At 37.8% G+C, this 14,901-nt stretch overlaps 1 long non-coding RNA gene across 1 annotated transcript in view; it reads left to right on the top strand.

Moving 5' to 3' along the window:
• LOC121924193 overlaps positions 1-14,133 on the top strand; it is a 169,122-nt gene extending 154,989 nt beyond the window's left edge. Inside the window, exon 3 of the long non-coding RNA XR_006102542.1 lies at positions 13,894-14,133. This is a non-coding gene — a long non-coding RNA (uncharacterized LOC121924193). The remainder of the gene's footprint in view (positions 1-13,893) is intronic.
• Positions 14,134-14,901: the final 768 nt, after the last annotated feature.

The raw sequence follows: 14,901 nt of genomic DNA, 5'->3' as shown, positions 1-14,901 counted from the left end.
TATCAAAGTACTTTCATGGTATGAGAAGAGATTATTCAAATGATACTTTTCCCAGTTGGATTCATTGACTCTCATACAAACAGAACTGAAGAATATTAATAACTGAATAATTGCTTTGGAAAAAAATTAAATAGGATATTTGACAGGCTAATGTTAAAATACAGAGGACTGAAAGCTTTCAGTGTTGAATAACTCCTCTCACTCTCAGTATTTGACAACAAGTGTTATTACATCCATGGACCAAACAGATTCAGATTAAAAACATATAAGATAAATTAAAATCACAAGAACCAATTTGGTCAAATCATACAGACAGAACTCATTACAGATGTTTTCCCCATAATACAGCAGTTTACTGTTCTCTAGTCCTGACAGCCTCAGACGAAAACTTGGCAACAACCAAGGTCACACTGAAATTCTTATCTTCTCATAAGAATTTGACATAAAATCAGGCCAATTTCCCTAGTAGATTAGCCAATAATGTGGTTGTAGAATCCACAGGACCAAAAAAAAGTGCTTGATTCATTCTGCTCCCTGGTTATTGCAGGGACATAATCTTATATTGTAAGGGACACAAGCAAATCTATCTCAGAGCATTTCAGGGGATAAAAACATTAAATCTGGGCTTTGTAAAAAAATCTACAATATTTACAAAAGTCAAATTCTTTAAATACTCAGCTAGGAAAAAAGGTCCAACATATTCTATACTCAATGAGCTCAATGAGCACGAAGGGGCTTGACAGACTGCCCTGAAGGGGCGGCGAAACATCATCCCTTTCCTAGCCAGATCAGGGTCGTGGCAACCTCATGCTGCAGCCCTGATCAGGCCTTTTGAAGGTGCAAAAAAGAGCACAAAAAGCAGCTCCTTTCTGCACCCTCAAAAGGGTGGCACAGGTATATGGTGCTCCTTCGGTGCTGTGTTGTATGGATTCAGTGCCAGAGAAGTGTCATGACGCCATGCACTGAGTGGAGCGGGAGGCAGAGTTAGGGTATGCGTCATTTGGATGTGATGCCCTGGCTCCACTCCAAGGCCAGCCTTTCAGGCTGGTCTGTACATGGCCTGTGTATGTTCCCCTCTGAGCCCTTTCATACTACAAAATTATAGCTCTGTGATTCCAATTTAGCTGCCATGGCAACATCTTATGGAATCCTGGCATTTACAGTTTAGAGAGGACCATTAGGAATACTCCTGCAAAATGAATGAATGAACGAACAAACAAACAAACAAACAATCTAGTGCCTCACCAAACTGCAAACCCTAGAATTCCATGGGATGTTGCCACGACAGTCAAAGTGGAAATAATATGCTATGATTGTATAGTGTGAAAGTAGCCTCCATCTTTACTGTTGGTGTTCCATGCCCAATCAATCAGAAATACTCAGGGAATGCAGGATGAGTTTTGGACTGCAGAGTAGCAGGATGGAGACTAGAGGAGGAGACATATAAGCAGCTACAAGGAGAATGAGATGGCAGCATGCAGCAATGACAGTGAATGAGCTTTAAAAGGAGAGTGAGTCACTCCTTACAGAAAGAAAGAGGAAAAGAATAGCTAAAAAGAGGATATGGATCCACATACAATAAACAAGTAAAACTTTACACAAGGAGATACAAATTACTATAATTTGAACAGGGGGCAATTCTCACTGTAGTAGGGATATCTGTAACTAACCATTGGACCTGTATATCTACATTGTCAGTTGTCCAGCTGCTACTTAGGTGGGCAACTTCAAGATCCCTGCTCTAATTTTCTGTGGCTCTTAATTATAGGATCAAGTAGCCCTTTAAACATAGGATGCCTCCAAACAGAGGGCCAACCATTGACAGACCTTCAAATAGAGTGTGTTTAGGTTTTTTGTGGTTTTTCCGGGCTATGTGGCCATGTTCTAGAAGAGTTTATTCCTGATGTTTCACCGGCATCAAGAATAAACTCTTCTAGAACATGGCCACATAGCCCGGAAAACCAACAAAAAGCTATGGATGCCGGCCATGAAAACTTTCGACTTCACAGAGGTTCTTTCTTTCTTTCTTTCTTTCTTTCTTTCTTTCTTTCTTCATTGACATCCTGCCTTTCTCCTAATACAGCTTCCAAGGTGGCTTCCTGAGGCTTAGGCTTGGAGAAGAGATAGACCATTCTAATAAGAGAAGAAGAGCTAGAACAAATACAGCATAACAAAGGTAGCTAGACTATGTAGAATAGGTGGGGAATATGTAGCTATTTAGATGTTATTGAGTTCCAACCTCTAACACCACTAGTCAGCATAGCCAATGGTATGGAATGACTGAGGTTGTATTACAAGAACATCTGGAAGGCCATAGATTCCCCTCTTTCTGAACTTCAGGAAAAAAAGAAGTAGAAGACTCCAGTGCCAGCTAAATGACAGCAAGAGCAATGACCTTGCACTTACCTAATACAATAGACAATAGACTTACATAGCATGCAGGTATATATCCCACTGTATTTGCTTCAGATACAGCTCCCTGGAGATTGGACCTGGAATCCTGTTGGTGACATATGCAGGCTTAAAAGTCTTATTGTGTCTATTCAAGTCATTTTATGACTGTATCAAAAGGGGTTATCCAATACTTATTTTTATAATGACCTTTTATAATGTGGTCAACTTGACCTATCAGCTGTTGTAGTGCACCCCTGGATGGCATCACATCTGTGCTTCTGTCTGCAGAAGTGCAACTGCATGCTGTCTGAGTCATCCCTCCCCACTTTGCCTGTTCAATAAAATGATCAAGAGGGCATGTTCTGGCAGCTGCACATGATGAGGAAGAGATGGAGGTGTTGCACTATGCCATCCAATGCGGTCCATGGCCAGGGGATGCAATATACCCAGTATCATATTGACCATAGGCACCCCATGCAAACTTTAATTGACCTTGCTTTCCTCAGCTTTAATGAGTTCTCAGCAATTTATGTCATACCTTAGAAGGCCATGAGACACCTACTCAAGAAAGTGTCTGTCTTGTCTCTCCTTTGTCTCCCTGCTCTATTACAGAAACCCATTTTGTTCTTTTTTTTACATCTGAGGAGTTCTCAGCCTTTTTAAACAGATGCCAATAGAACAATACAGAACTCTAAATTGTTTATCTAAATTTCCCTTTTATGCTTCATAGTATGCTGGAAGCGTTTGTTAAATATATATTGAATATAAATATCTGATGACTTCAAAACAATGTCTATAGTATTTGCAGCATTCTGTAAAATGATGGAGATATATCATATATATATGGTTCATTATTAATATTTCATGCTTCTGTACCTTTTTCCTCTTATGAGAGAATTCTTTCTTTGGAATAGATGAGTCACTTTGAATAAAAAATAAATATACAAAATTCATCAGTTACCATAATCTCTAAGTGCCTCCTTGCTTTTGTGCCACAAGCCTTGCTCTGCAAAACTTATTATTTATTTTGAAACTTTGTTACTTTTAATCACTGCAGGTGACCTGATTGAGGAATGGCAAATGCTATATAAATGCACATGGGTGTATATTAGCATTATGTTGCATAAATGTGCTTGGTGCCACAGCATTATGTTAAATCAATTTAAAAGGTTTTTTTTTAAAAAAAAAAAACATTTTAAAGTAGTATAGTATAAAACAATATAACACCATCTTAAAAGCCCCTTCCTTAAAATAAGTAAATGAACTTCAGTTCTAAAAGTCTTTCAGAAGCAATATCATCATCCTTCACCTACCAGAAGAAGGAAAGCAAGGAGGGCTCCATTCTAGCCTCCTTAGCAAGGGAGTTTCACAGCAAAAAGGCAGACACTAGTAGGCTGAACATACGTACCATTTTAAATGGGACAGTACTATTTTCATATTTCCAGACTGTCTCATTGTTTTAATATAAATGTCAATTGTGTCCCGTTTTCAGGAAAATGCCCTGTTATGTTGCTGAAATGGTTTGAAGATTCCTGTTTGAAATTGTGGTTGTCAAAAAAAAATTGTGTCATGGAATGTGAGAAGGCGCTGAAAGACCAAAATTTGCTGCATAAGATTACTTCATCAGAGAAATATTCATAGTATGATTGTGGGGAAATACAGTCCCCCTCTACATCTACCTAAAATAAGGTCAACCTAGACACTGAGAAGGCTTTAGCTTGCATCCTCACCAATTGTACCTACAATCTGTACTACAGTTGGCCCTTCTTATACACGGATTTTTTATACACAGATTCAAGCATACACAGTTTGAAAATGTTCAAAATAAAGTATAAATTTCAAATATCAAACCTTGATTTTGCATTTTTAATTTTTGCTATGCCATTATATTAAATGGGACTTGAGCATACACAGATTTTGTTATACACGGGGGATCTTGGAACCATACCCCAGTGAATAACAAGGGTCCACTGTATATCTATGGTTATCCAATCTTGTGTCTTGTTGTAGGTGTGATTGGTTTTGCTTTAGGAAAATGAGGGTAATGGGCCTGTAGGAACAATGTGAGGGAATTTGTAATTAGTTGGTTTTCTTTTCCGCCCATGGTGATAAAGTATGGCACCTCTTGTTCTCATAGACTGAAGAAAGGGGAAATTTTCTCAGCATCATAAGAGATACTGCTTCAGTGGTTCTATTTCCCATCTCAGCTGTCCCTGACATTTTATTCCGGTCACAAGAGTGTGCTCCTAAGCATTCTCAGCTTAGAAGAAAGTTCAGTTGATATCAGTGTCTTTTTCTTTGCTCTGATTGTTGATCCTGTCTTGGACCTGCTTCTGCTTGCAGTTTTGTTGTGATTCGCTGTAGTAAGTTGTTAGCATTCATTTTCTCCCCACTCCAGTGCAGTGTCTAATTGGATTTTCCATTGATTACAATTGTTCTTTGACTTGACCATATTCTCCATCAGTCTCTAGATGCTCTGATGCTTCTAAGTGGTGAAACATTCAATGTTGTGTAAGGATTAGTTAATAATAATAATGGCTTTTTGTGTGTGTGTAAAGGATGAGTGGGTATCATCTTGCAATCTGAACAATAACTAGTTGGCAATTGTTTGTCTTACAAAGTTTTGCTTCCACATTCTTATATTTAATTCACCTATTAATAAAATGGGGAAATGGCCAATGTTATAAGAAATGGGGGAAATTATTATCAATGGCACTGCAGTTTATTTCCTGAAATGGAAACAATTTATGGCATTCTAACTGTATTAACTTATTGTAGGAAAGAAATTCAAGGGATTTTGTACCATTTGAAAGCTACATTCTTTATTATTTGGAGCTTCAAAATGTTACTGTTTTGGGTAAATCCTGGAATATCCCAGAAAGTGTCCACACTGAATGGAGAATTCTGGGAGCTGTAGTCCAAAATGGTAATTTTCCACACTCTTTTATTAGGACATAAGTGTTTACAGGTTAGAACCCACTACATCAGATAGTTAAGTCCACAAAAATGTTTTTATTTATAGTTGGTCCTCTTTATCCACAGATTCTGCATCCATGGACTCAACCTCCCATGGCTTGAAATTAAAACAAAAACAAAAAAAATCCGAAAATCAAACCTTGATTTTGCCATTTTATATAAGAGACACTGTATATGCTAGGGCTTGCACATCCATGGATTTTGGTATTCACAAGGTGTCCTGGAACCAAATCCCCAAGGGCCCACGGCAGTATATTGGGGAGAGATACAGGGCCCTAAACATTTTCATTCTCTTTTTTAAAAATTCAGCTGATTTGGGGCAGCTTTAAAATATGAATAAAAGTAAATATCTATGTAATGTGAATATTCCACTTCTCAAAAATTCACTGATTCATTGAGAGATATCTGATTGGAAATTTCTTCCATCTTTCTTTGCTTATCTGCTCAAGTGTTCTGCAGCAATGTCTCTGTGGCTGTTTCTGGATTCAGGTGACCTCATTCTATTTGCTTATGATTTCAAAATCCTTTTCTTTCTCCTTCAATATTTTAACAAGTCATTCTGAGAGTTCTTCCTGTAGTGAAAAAACAAAAAAGCATCATTTGGTTTATTCTTGAAGGTACCATTATTTATTTATTTAGCTATTTTATCAAATTATTTCCCACCTAAATGACAAATGCCATTGAAGAGATTTCCTAGCTTAAAAATAAGAATAGTCAATAAAATCACAACCATAAAACTTGGCAATTCAGTATCAGAACATTAAAATATCAGGATACTGAATGTCAGGAACAAAACTTAACAACCAAAACAAATCAAACAAACAAACAAACAAAAAAGACACTTAAATGACTGCTGGAAGTAGTTGTTCTTAGTTTGGCTTTTGGATGTATCTAATGAGGGTACCACATTTCCCCTGGGAGGGCACTCACCAGGAGCCTGGCGAGAAGGCTCTTTCCTGTTTATTTCCCATTGACATCATGATCGGTGACAACATTCATAGTAGCCCCTCCAAAGATTACCTTAATAATCAGACAGAGAAATATGAGCAAAAATTGATTTTCATGTAGAGTGGTCATAAGCTTTCTGCTTTGAAGATCAATCACAACATCTTCAGCTGAAGCCTGGAAACAGATTGGTCTCAAGGAACTGGTGTAGATGATATAGCACTGGGATGATGTGCTCAGATCAACTAGCTCCAGTGAGCAGCCTCCTTGCTCCATGATGCACTAACTGAACTTTCTGCATCATCTTGGAAGGTAGCCCTACACATCTAACATATTGCAATAATCTAGGTGGAAAGTTACTGATACAAAAATAATTGTACTTACAAGAATTTATATAATAAGAGAGGGTACTGCATTTTTCAGTTTCACAACTGGACTGAAGGTTGGAAATTCAATAGCTGTATGTTTCTCCATGTAGAAACTCTCTGCATATATACAGAGATAATGTCTGGTGGAAGAGCTTCATCACACAGCCATACTGGTCTATTTTGGTATATGTTATTGCGGTTCTCCAACCATGAGTGAAAATTCATCCATTCAGTCTCCCACGTCAAAACTGAAGAAGTACTGTCCATTCATTTTAGGATGGAAATAACACTACCTTTTGTCAGTGAATGCCACATACACACTATCTCCCCTATCACCATTCACTCTTACTCAAGCAGACAGGTCCCAGCAATGTCTTTCATCTTAATTCTGAGGTTTTTGCCAGGCTTTCCATTACAGGGTGAACATGTTTTTCTCTTTCCTTTCACCTGAATGTTCTCTCTCTCTCTCTCTCTCTCTCTCTCTCACACACACACACACACACACACAGGGTCCTTGACATGAAAAGAGGTCTTTCCCATGGTATTTGCAACAAAGCCACATGAGAGAAGTGATAAAAAGGGAAGATTGCAAAGGAATTAGACTCATAGAGTTGGAAGAGACCTCAAGGACCATCCAGTCCAACCCCTTGCCATGCAGGAAATCACAATCAAAGCATCCCTGACAGATGGCCATCCAGCCTCTGTTTAAAGACTTCCAAAGAAGGAGAGTTAGATAATGTCAAAAAGCAAAGTGTGGGGGGAATTTTGATATGGTATGTGCTATGGCTCTCATTTTAATAGAAAAAAGGAAAGAAACAACTAAGACATAATTAGAGTCACACACCTAAGAGATGGTGGTGACAGAAGCCAAGTTACTGTTGGTCTGTTGGGAACTTCCTTGTCTGACTAACCCAGCCTGATCTGTATAATTGTTTTTGTTCATACCTCTACTAATAGATTGGAATTGGTGAATTTAATTAATGGTGTAAAAGGCAGGGTCAGGAAGCAGGTGGGGACACTGGTGCTGGATAATGAGTTTTCTGGTGTACAACAGACCAATGTCTAAGCCTTGTAGGGTTGCCATAATTGTCCACTAAAACCTGGGACAAAATGTAGGACAAAATCTAGACCAAACTGTAGGACAACTGCAGGACAAAACCAGCTTCAGAACATTTCAGTCTTTCCGGAAATAAAGTAAAGGATTCACTGGCTGCAGTCCTTGAAGAAAGAAATTACAAAGGAAGACCAGGAAGAGAAATTGCTGAATTGAATTAAATTCACCAATTCCAATCTATTAGTAGAGGTATGAACAAAAACAATTGTAACATGGCACACCACATATATTAGTCTAAGAGTCCTCGCTATTGCAATTATAACAAACAGACTCTTCTCAAGACAGTTTTGAACTCAAGGAAACTGACATTTGGTAAGCAGATTTATTAGTTTTACAATCAACATTAAGTGACCACAGTAAAGTTCTGAAAGACCTGTGTCACCTTACAAAACAAGGAACATGATATGCATCTTTCTGGATCCAATTGCAGTACATTGTATCTTTTTTCCACAACTGTATAACTATGCTTTATACTTGAGGCCTTTATAGCATTCAGTATTGCATCTGAAAAAGTAATCTTATATCCCCAAAAGCTCATGCAAAAATAAAAACCAGTTTGTCTTAAAGGTACTGCTACATTTCTTTTTTCCCCTCCTTTTTCTTTCCTCCTTTTTATGACACTGGAAGAATCTGAAGAATGGACAGATATAGGATTAATCCAACGTCAAACAAGCTCTTTCAGGGAGCCAAGGATTAAATCTAATGTGTTCCATTTCAGTGCTTGATCTGTAACACCTAGTTTTCATTCTGTACTCAGTGAGTGAAGAAAGCCTAAGCAAAATAATTACAAAATTGCAGAAGTTTACAACTTTACAGCTTTTAAGATTATCTTGAGGTGAACAGAGGGGCTTCATATTTTGAATTCCCCATTTGTTGCCCACACCAGAAAAAGATTTATGTATTAATCAATTAATCACTACTGAAGTTTTAATCAAGCCCCAGAGCTAGTAATCAATGGGTCACCCAATAGAACACAAAGATGTTTGCCACATTGCCCGCTGGCCTTCCCTGAATCTTAATTAACAATTATCTTGCCTTCACAGCCCCTGTGACCTCACACATTTTTGCTCTCAAATAAATATATTCAAGTAATAATTTCACCTTTTGCCTCTGCCATTTGGCTTTGTTCAGAGTTTTCATTAAATCCCTAGCCTCCACAGAATTTGCAAGATGCAGAAATCTTTATTTAACTCTGCAATTACTGTAATGAGAAGATATAATGAAGTTACCCTACAGGCAATGTCAGATGTAACACAAAAAATTCTTGACTTGTTTTCTCTCTCTCTCATCCTTTTCTTCTGGGTACAAACCAAATATAAATGCTGGTATTTTCAATGCTGTCATTCTCGTTTCCAATAATGCAATCAATAATGCCATATGGAACTGTACAATGCAAAATGCCCTTTTTAAAAAACAAACAAACCAGAATGCAATTGCCTAGACTTCTAGACTAACTGTGTAAAACAAGTTGTAGCATAAACTTCCATAGAAGTTTATCACACTAGGGAGATCCCATTGAAAAATGAGATTTAAACTAGATTTAAATTTTAAAAAAACACAAATGGAAGAAGTTTATCAGATGACGTCACTGTTAAAGTGAAATAATGAAAAGTTAAACCAGAGCTAAAGCAGAGAAAAATTGCAGTTTTTTAAACTTTCGGAACTTCCTGAAAGTAAAAAGCTGCCATTTGGCAGTCATTATGTGTAATAAACTTCCTGCATTTGTGTGTGTTTTTTAAAAAAAATGAATCTAATTTAAATCTCATTTTTAGCAGGATCTCGCTAGTGTGATAAGCTCCATAGACTGGGCATATATCCACACTGCTGAAATAAAGCAGTTTGACACCATGTTAATGGACATGGCTCCATTCTGTGGAATACTGGGATTCGTAATTTGGTGAGGTATTCAGCATAGTCTGTCAGAGAGCTCTGGTGCCTCACTATAGGTCCTAGGATGCTGAAGGCAATTAAAGTGGTGTCAAGCTCCTTTACCTTTGCAGTGGAGATTCATCCAAGGTCTACTTCCTCAGATGCATCTGAGGAAGTAGACTTATAAGCTTATCGCACATGCATTTTCAGCCCGATACGAGCATGGGATAGGATCGGGCTGGAATGAAGGAGAACCGGGTTTTATCACACACAAAATTGCTGCTGCACTGTACCAAAATTGGCTGGCAGAACACAGCTCAGAAATGGGTGATGGTCGATGTGGCAGTGCAGCAGCAATTTCATGTGTGATAAAACTTGTTTTCCCCTGGTCCCAGTCAGATTCCATCCTGTGCCCAGATTGGGCTGAAAAGTCAATGTGATAAGCTCCCCGGTGTACAAAAGCTTATGCTACTACAACCTCTTTCACACAGTTAGTCTCAAAGGTGCTACAAGATCCCTTTGCATACTAAAAACTACAGAAACCAACACAGTTGTGTGAATTTATCCCCCCCCCCCCCCACAAGCAGAATCAATTCACATACCAATAATGAAAACTGCCTTAGCTTGGAAACATTACATTTCTGCATTACATCTGCCAGGATGATCAAACCAGCATAACCAATGGGTATGCTGGATGGGGATACTGGGCGCTGTACTTAAAAAACAAAACCCTAACTTTCCCAGAGATAGCAACCAAAAACCAGAGTGTCAACACTAAAAGTTTTACCTCCAGACAGGATGGGGAAATAACACTCACATAGCCCTTCAGGCCATAGGCACACGTCTGTAGGTCAAAGTGTAACCTACTGTTCATAATAGTTAGGCAGGGTCATTCAAATGAGACAGTGGGCCTCCCATCTATGACTGTATTAACATTTCCCCTGCATACCAACACAAGCAACAATAAACAATACCCCATAATTATTTTCTTTGTGTGTTTCACTTAAATTATATTTAAAAAATTTACAACACCTTCAACAATCCATTGGCTACATTTAACAATACTAAAATTTATGTGTGAATATAAATATAAAATTCAAAGGATAAGCCCTTGAGATGAATCCTACAGTTCTTCCCACAGTGTTGGTGTCTTCTTTGGTCCTCTTGAGTGGCTGTAATGTTTAAAAAGAGATCACTTCTGTTTTCCACAAGAGCATTCCTTAAATCCACCAATGTTTGCACAAAATAAAGTCTGTCAGCCTTTAAGGCACTAATGATGTTTTGATTGTAAGATTGTGCTGTTCATGCATACATATGCAGCTGTGACAGATATATTATTATTTATTATTTATTATAGTAAAAACTAAACTGTCCTTATACCCCAGTCTTGCTAAAGGAACAAAATCCACCTTCTTCCCCTTGTCCATCAGTCTTTATGAAGAAGAACAGCAGTGTCTCACCAGCACACAAGGCTGTGGAATGAAAATCTTTCAGTAGAGGTGCTTAAAGATAAATAGCCCTAATACCAAGACAGTATAAAACTGTCGTAAGCAATATTCTCATCAGGCAAGTGAATAATATACTGGCCTTAAAAACCCAGCACCATTCCTAGTAGAGGTGGGAAAAAATCTTTAAATTATTTCTTAGAGAAAGTCACAGGTATAATGGTCTGATGGATATCTATGCTTTAATGTTAATATCACAAACCATCTATGAGGCCTTAGTAAGCGAAGCATTATTGCAAAGGTATAACAAAAGAATATTGGAAGAGACTTGATGGATCAGACCAAAAGCTTAGAGAGCTGAGTATGTTTAGCTTGAGAAAGAGGAGGTTAAGTGGTGACATGACAGCCGTATTTAAATATTTGAAGGGATGTCATATTGAAGATGGAGCAAGCTTGTTTTCTGCTGCTCCAGAGAATAGGGCTGCATCTGCACTGCAGAAATAATTTGGAGCTCTGGTGACACAAGAAAATACAGTTCCCAGAATTCTATAGCACTGAGCCATGGCAGTTAAGGTGGTGTCAGCCTAGGACCTGGAGCAACAGATTCAAACTACAGGAAAAGAGATTCTACCACAACATTAGGAAGAACTTCCTGACAGTAAGAACTATTCAACAGTGGAACACATTCACTTGGAGAATGGTGGAGTCTCATCGTTTGGAGGCTTTTAAACAGAAGCTGGATGGGATGCTTTGGTTCTGTGTTCTTGCATGGCAGGCGGTTGGACTGGATATCCCTTGAGGTCTCTTCCAACTCCATGATTCTATGATTCTATGAAAAGCCTCTTGAGACTACTGTTCTCCAGTGCATCAAATCAGATTTACCTGGGAGGCCCACATACAGAAATGAAGCCCATGCTAGAAATATTACTAGTACCAGACAATAGGTATGGAAGTACAAGTAGTAGTATTTCTGTAGTACAGGTTGGCAGTTCCAGTCATGGTAGCTATTGCCATTGTGACTAGTAACCAGTGATAGCTTTTCCCTCTATGAATTTGTCTAACCCATCTTTAAAGCCATCCAAGTTGGAAGCTACACATCATGGCAACAGATTCCTCAGATTAGCTATGACACTTCTAAAGAAGCACTTTTGTTTGAATATTCTGAATCTCTCATCACACAGCTTCATAAGAACACCCTAGGTACTAGCATTACAAGACTGGAGAGGGAGAAAGAGAGAGAGCAAGAAAGAAAAAAAGTGGGAGTATCTTGTTTTCTCTTGTTTTTCTCTATAATTATGTTAAGTTCTTCCATATTTCTCCTCCTTGCTCATTTTTTTCTGGAATATTCAAATAGTGGAGTTCTTCATATTAACCCTTTCCTCTATAATGAATAAGGAAACTGCATTGCATTCTTCAGCCTTAAGAAACCATAGATTTATCCCACACCAACACTCTGGTTCAAATTAGATGGTAGGTTTTTTTTTATTGTAGAAGAGGAGTTCTTCCATGTGATAAAAGATGTCAGTTTGCTATGGCAGGTGGGTTTTCTTCAACTATTTTTGCATTAATGCAATTGAACATGGAAAGGAACACATAGACATAAACAGCATGTTTCATTGCTGAGGCAAAAAAGGAGGAAATAGAACTTCTAGGGTTTACAATTGTCCTCCAAAGCAAGTCATGCATCACCAATTCCATATCTTATTTTGGATAAAAATGTGTTTTTAAATATGCACAGGATTTTTGTTTTTAAAGAAAAGTGACATTTCAGACCCTTCCTGCTTCATTTTAGACAGATCTGGCTCTCAGAACTTAGAACTAGAAAATAAACTTTACCACCCCAGCTCTGAACTGATAATCCCATATGTTCATGTGATGGAGCCTCTGGAGGCTGGTGTTTCCTAATAATCAGGCTTACGTGCTTATAACAATAGTTACTCACTGTGCAGAAAGTTGAGAGAAGCATTCTGCTGTTCCTAAATTGTGACCCTGAACTAGTTCCTATTCTGCATTGTTGCCCTCCTCATTTTACATGTTAACTTTGAACTGTGTCCTAACTAGGTTTTTGTTTTGTTTGGTTTTTTTTTTAAAAAAATCTCTATTTTAAACTCATTGGCTTTGTTGATACCTCATTTGCTTCAAAAATGCTGGAGTAGTAGGCTTGGATACAAAGAGACTGTAAATGCCATAGCCCAATGAACCAAAGAGCAGAACATTGCCAAGGTCAAAGCTACAGTACAAACCTTGTTAATTCTTGTTTGTTTTTGACAGAATTACTGTGCATGGGGCCCTGGAGGGCATCCTGCTAAAATAAATTGATTTTTAAAATAGAAAAGAAAATGTTCACCTGGCTACAAACCGATAACTGAGGGGAGAGGAAAGAACTTTTTTAAATGGTTGCAAAATACAAACTGTAGGATAATCTGAAAGTCAGATTTCAGTTTCAAGCAGATTAATATTTAAATCTGAGGAGTTAAAGTGTGTTAATATTTTCATTCTGTAATGTGTTTTGAATATACTAGCACTGGTTCCAAATCTTCCTTCTTGTTTGTTTTAAAAAAGAAACCAGGAATTCTGGTTTTGATCAATTTATATCTAGTTCTTGTAGAAAGATGGAAAACCACATTCCTTATTCTCTGAAATGCTTTAGGCACCTGTCAAGACATGGTATAAACAACATGTGTTGGAAAAGTCTCATGTAGATTGAAACAGATTTTCAAATAATTTAATGTGTTCTTTTGATTGTGTGTGCCTTCAAACATTTATCCATTTATCTTACTAGATTCTGAAGATGGAGGAATGTGAATAAGAAGCAAAACAACCCTGAGGCTTGAGCTGCACAGAGGCCACCATGTTATGGGAAGAATACACTTGGCAGGGCAGACTGGATGCCTAAACTCAATATCTGGGCTGGTGTCAGAAACCAGTATCCTTAAGCTGGAGCCCATGACCCAGTGCTCAAAAAGAAAACTCCACCATTGCCCCTCATGCATTTTTAAATTGCCAGTTATAACTGTTTGTTTGGAAAGCACTAAATTTGAGTTTGTATATCTATGAATGCACACACATTTCCCATATATATATATATATATATATGAGAGAGAGAGAGAGAGAGAGAGAGAGAGATTTTGAAATTTAGGAATGGTTCAGTGGAGTGTTGATGCTAACTTGTCCTCTTTAACCATTATCATGAACTGGGCACTCAGGTGGCCTGAAGATGACAGAATCCAGATTTCCCAACAAATGGCAAAGACTCTTAATCCCTCAGTTTTAAGAGATCGGATGCAGAGTCATGTCTGATTCACTAAGCCATATAGGGCTTTATATGTCCTACACCACACTTTAAATTGTGCCTGGAAATGGGTCTATAAATAGTGAAGCCTTTTCAACAAGGGAGTTATTGTTTATGTTCCCTATAACCAGCTCTGGTCAGCTGTCTGGTTCACAGAAATCTGGCCCAACAGTAAAGTCCTGGAAATGACATTTAAATTTAATGGAGTTTAAAGTTTATTTCCTGGATTTTACAACTCTTTGTCTTCCAGAGCACAAAGAAGAAGAAGAAGAAGAAGAAGAAGAAGAAGAAGAAGAATTTTTCTTTCTATCCCGCCTCTCCCTATGGATTGAGGCAGGTTACAGTAGCAGACCAATGCCAATAAAATACATAGTACATATAAAAACCAAAGGTTAAATAATCCCCTACCCCTACCCCCTCCCTACTTTAAAATAAGAAACAGAACAAATCAACAATAATATAAAAACAGATTAAAATTGACTAAAATAAACTCAATTT

This window comes from Sceloporus undulatus, chromosome 2 (genome assembly GCF_019175285.1).
Source record: "Sceloporus undulatus isolate JIND9_A2432 ecotype Alabama chromosome 2, SceUnd_v1.1, whole genome shotgun sequence".
Classification (NCBI taxonomy): Eukaryota; Metazoa; Chordata; class Lepidosauria; order Squamata; family Phrynosomatidae; genus Sceloporus; species Sceloporus undulatus.
The sequence above is the reverse complement of the archived record's forward strand: the minus strand, read 5'-3'. Positions and strand labels throughout refer to the sequence as shown.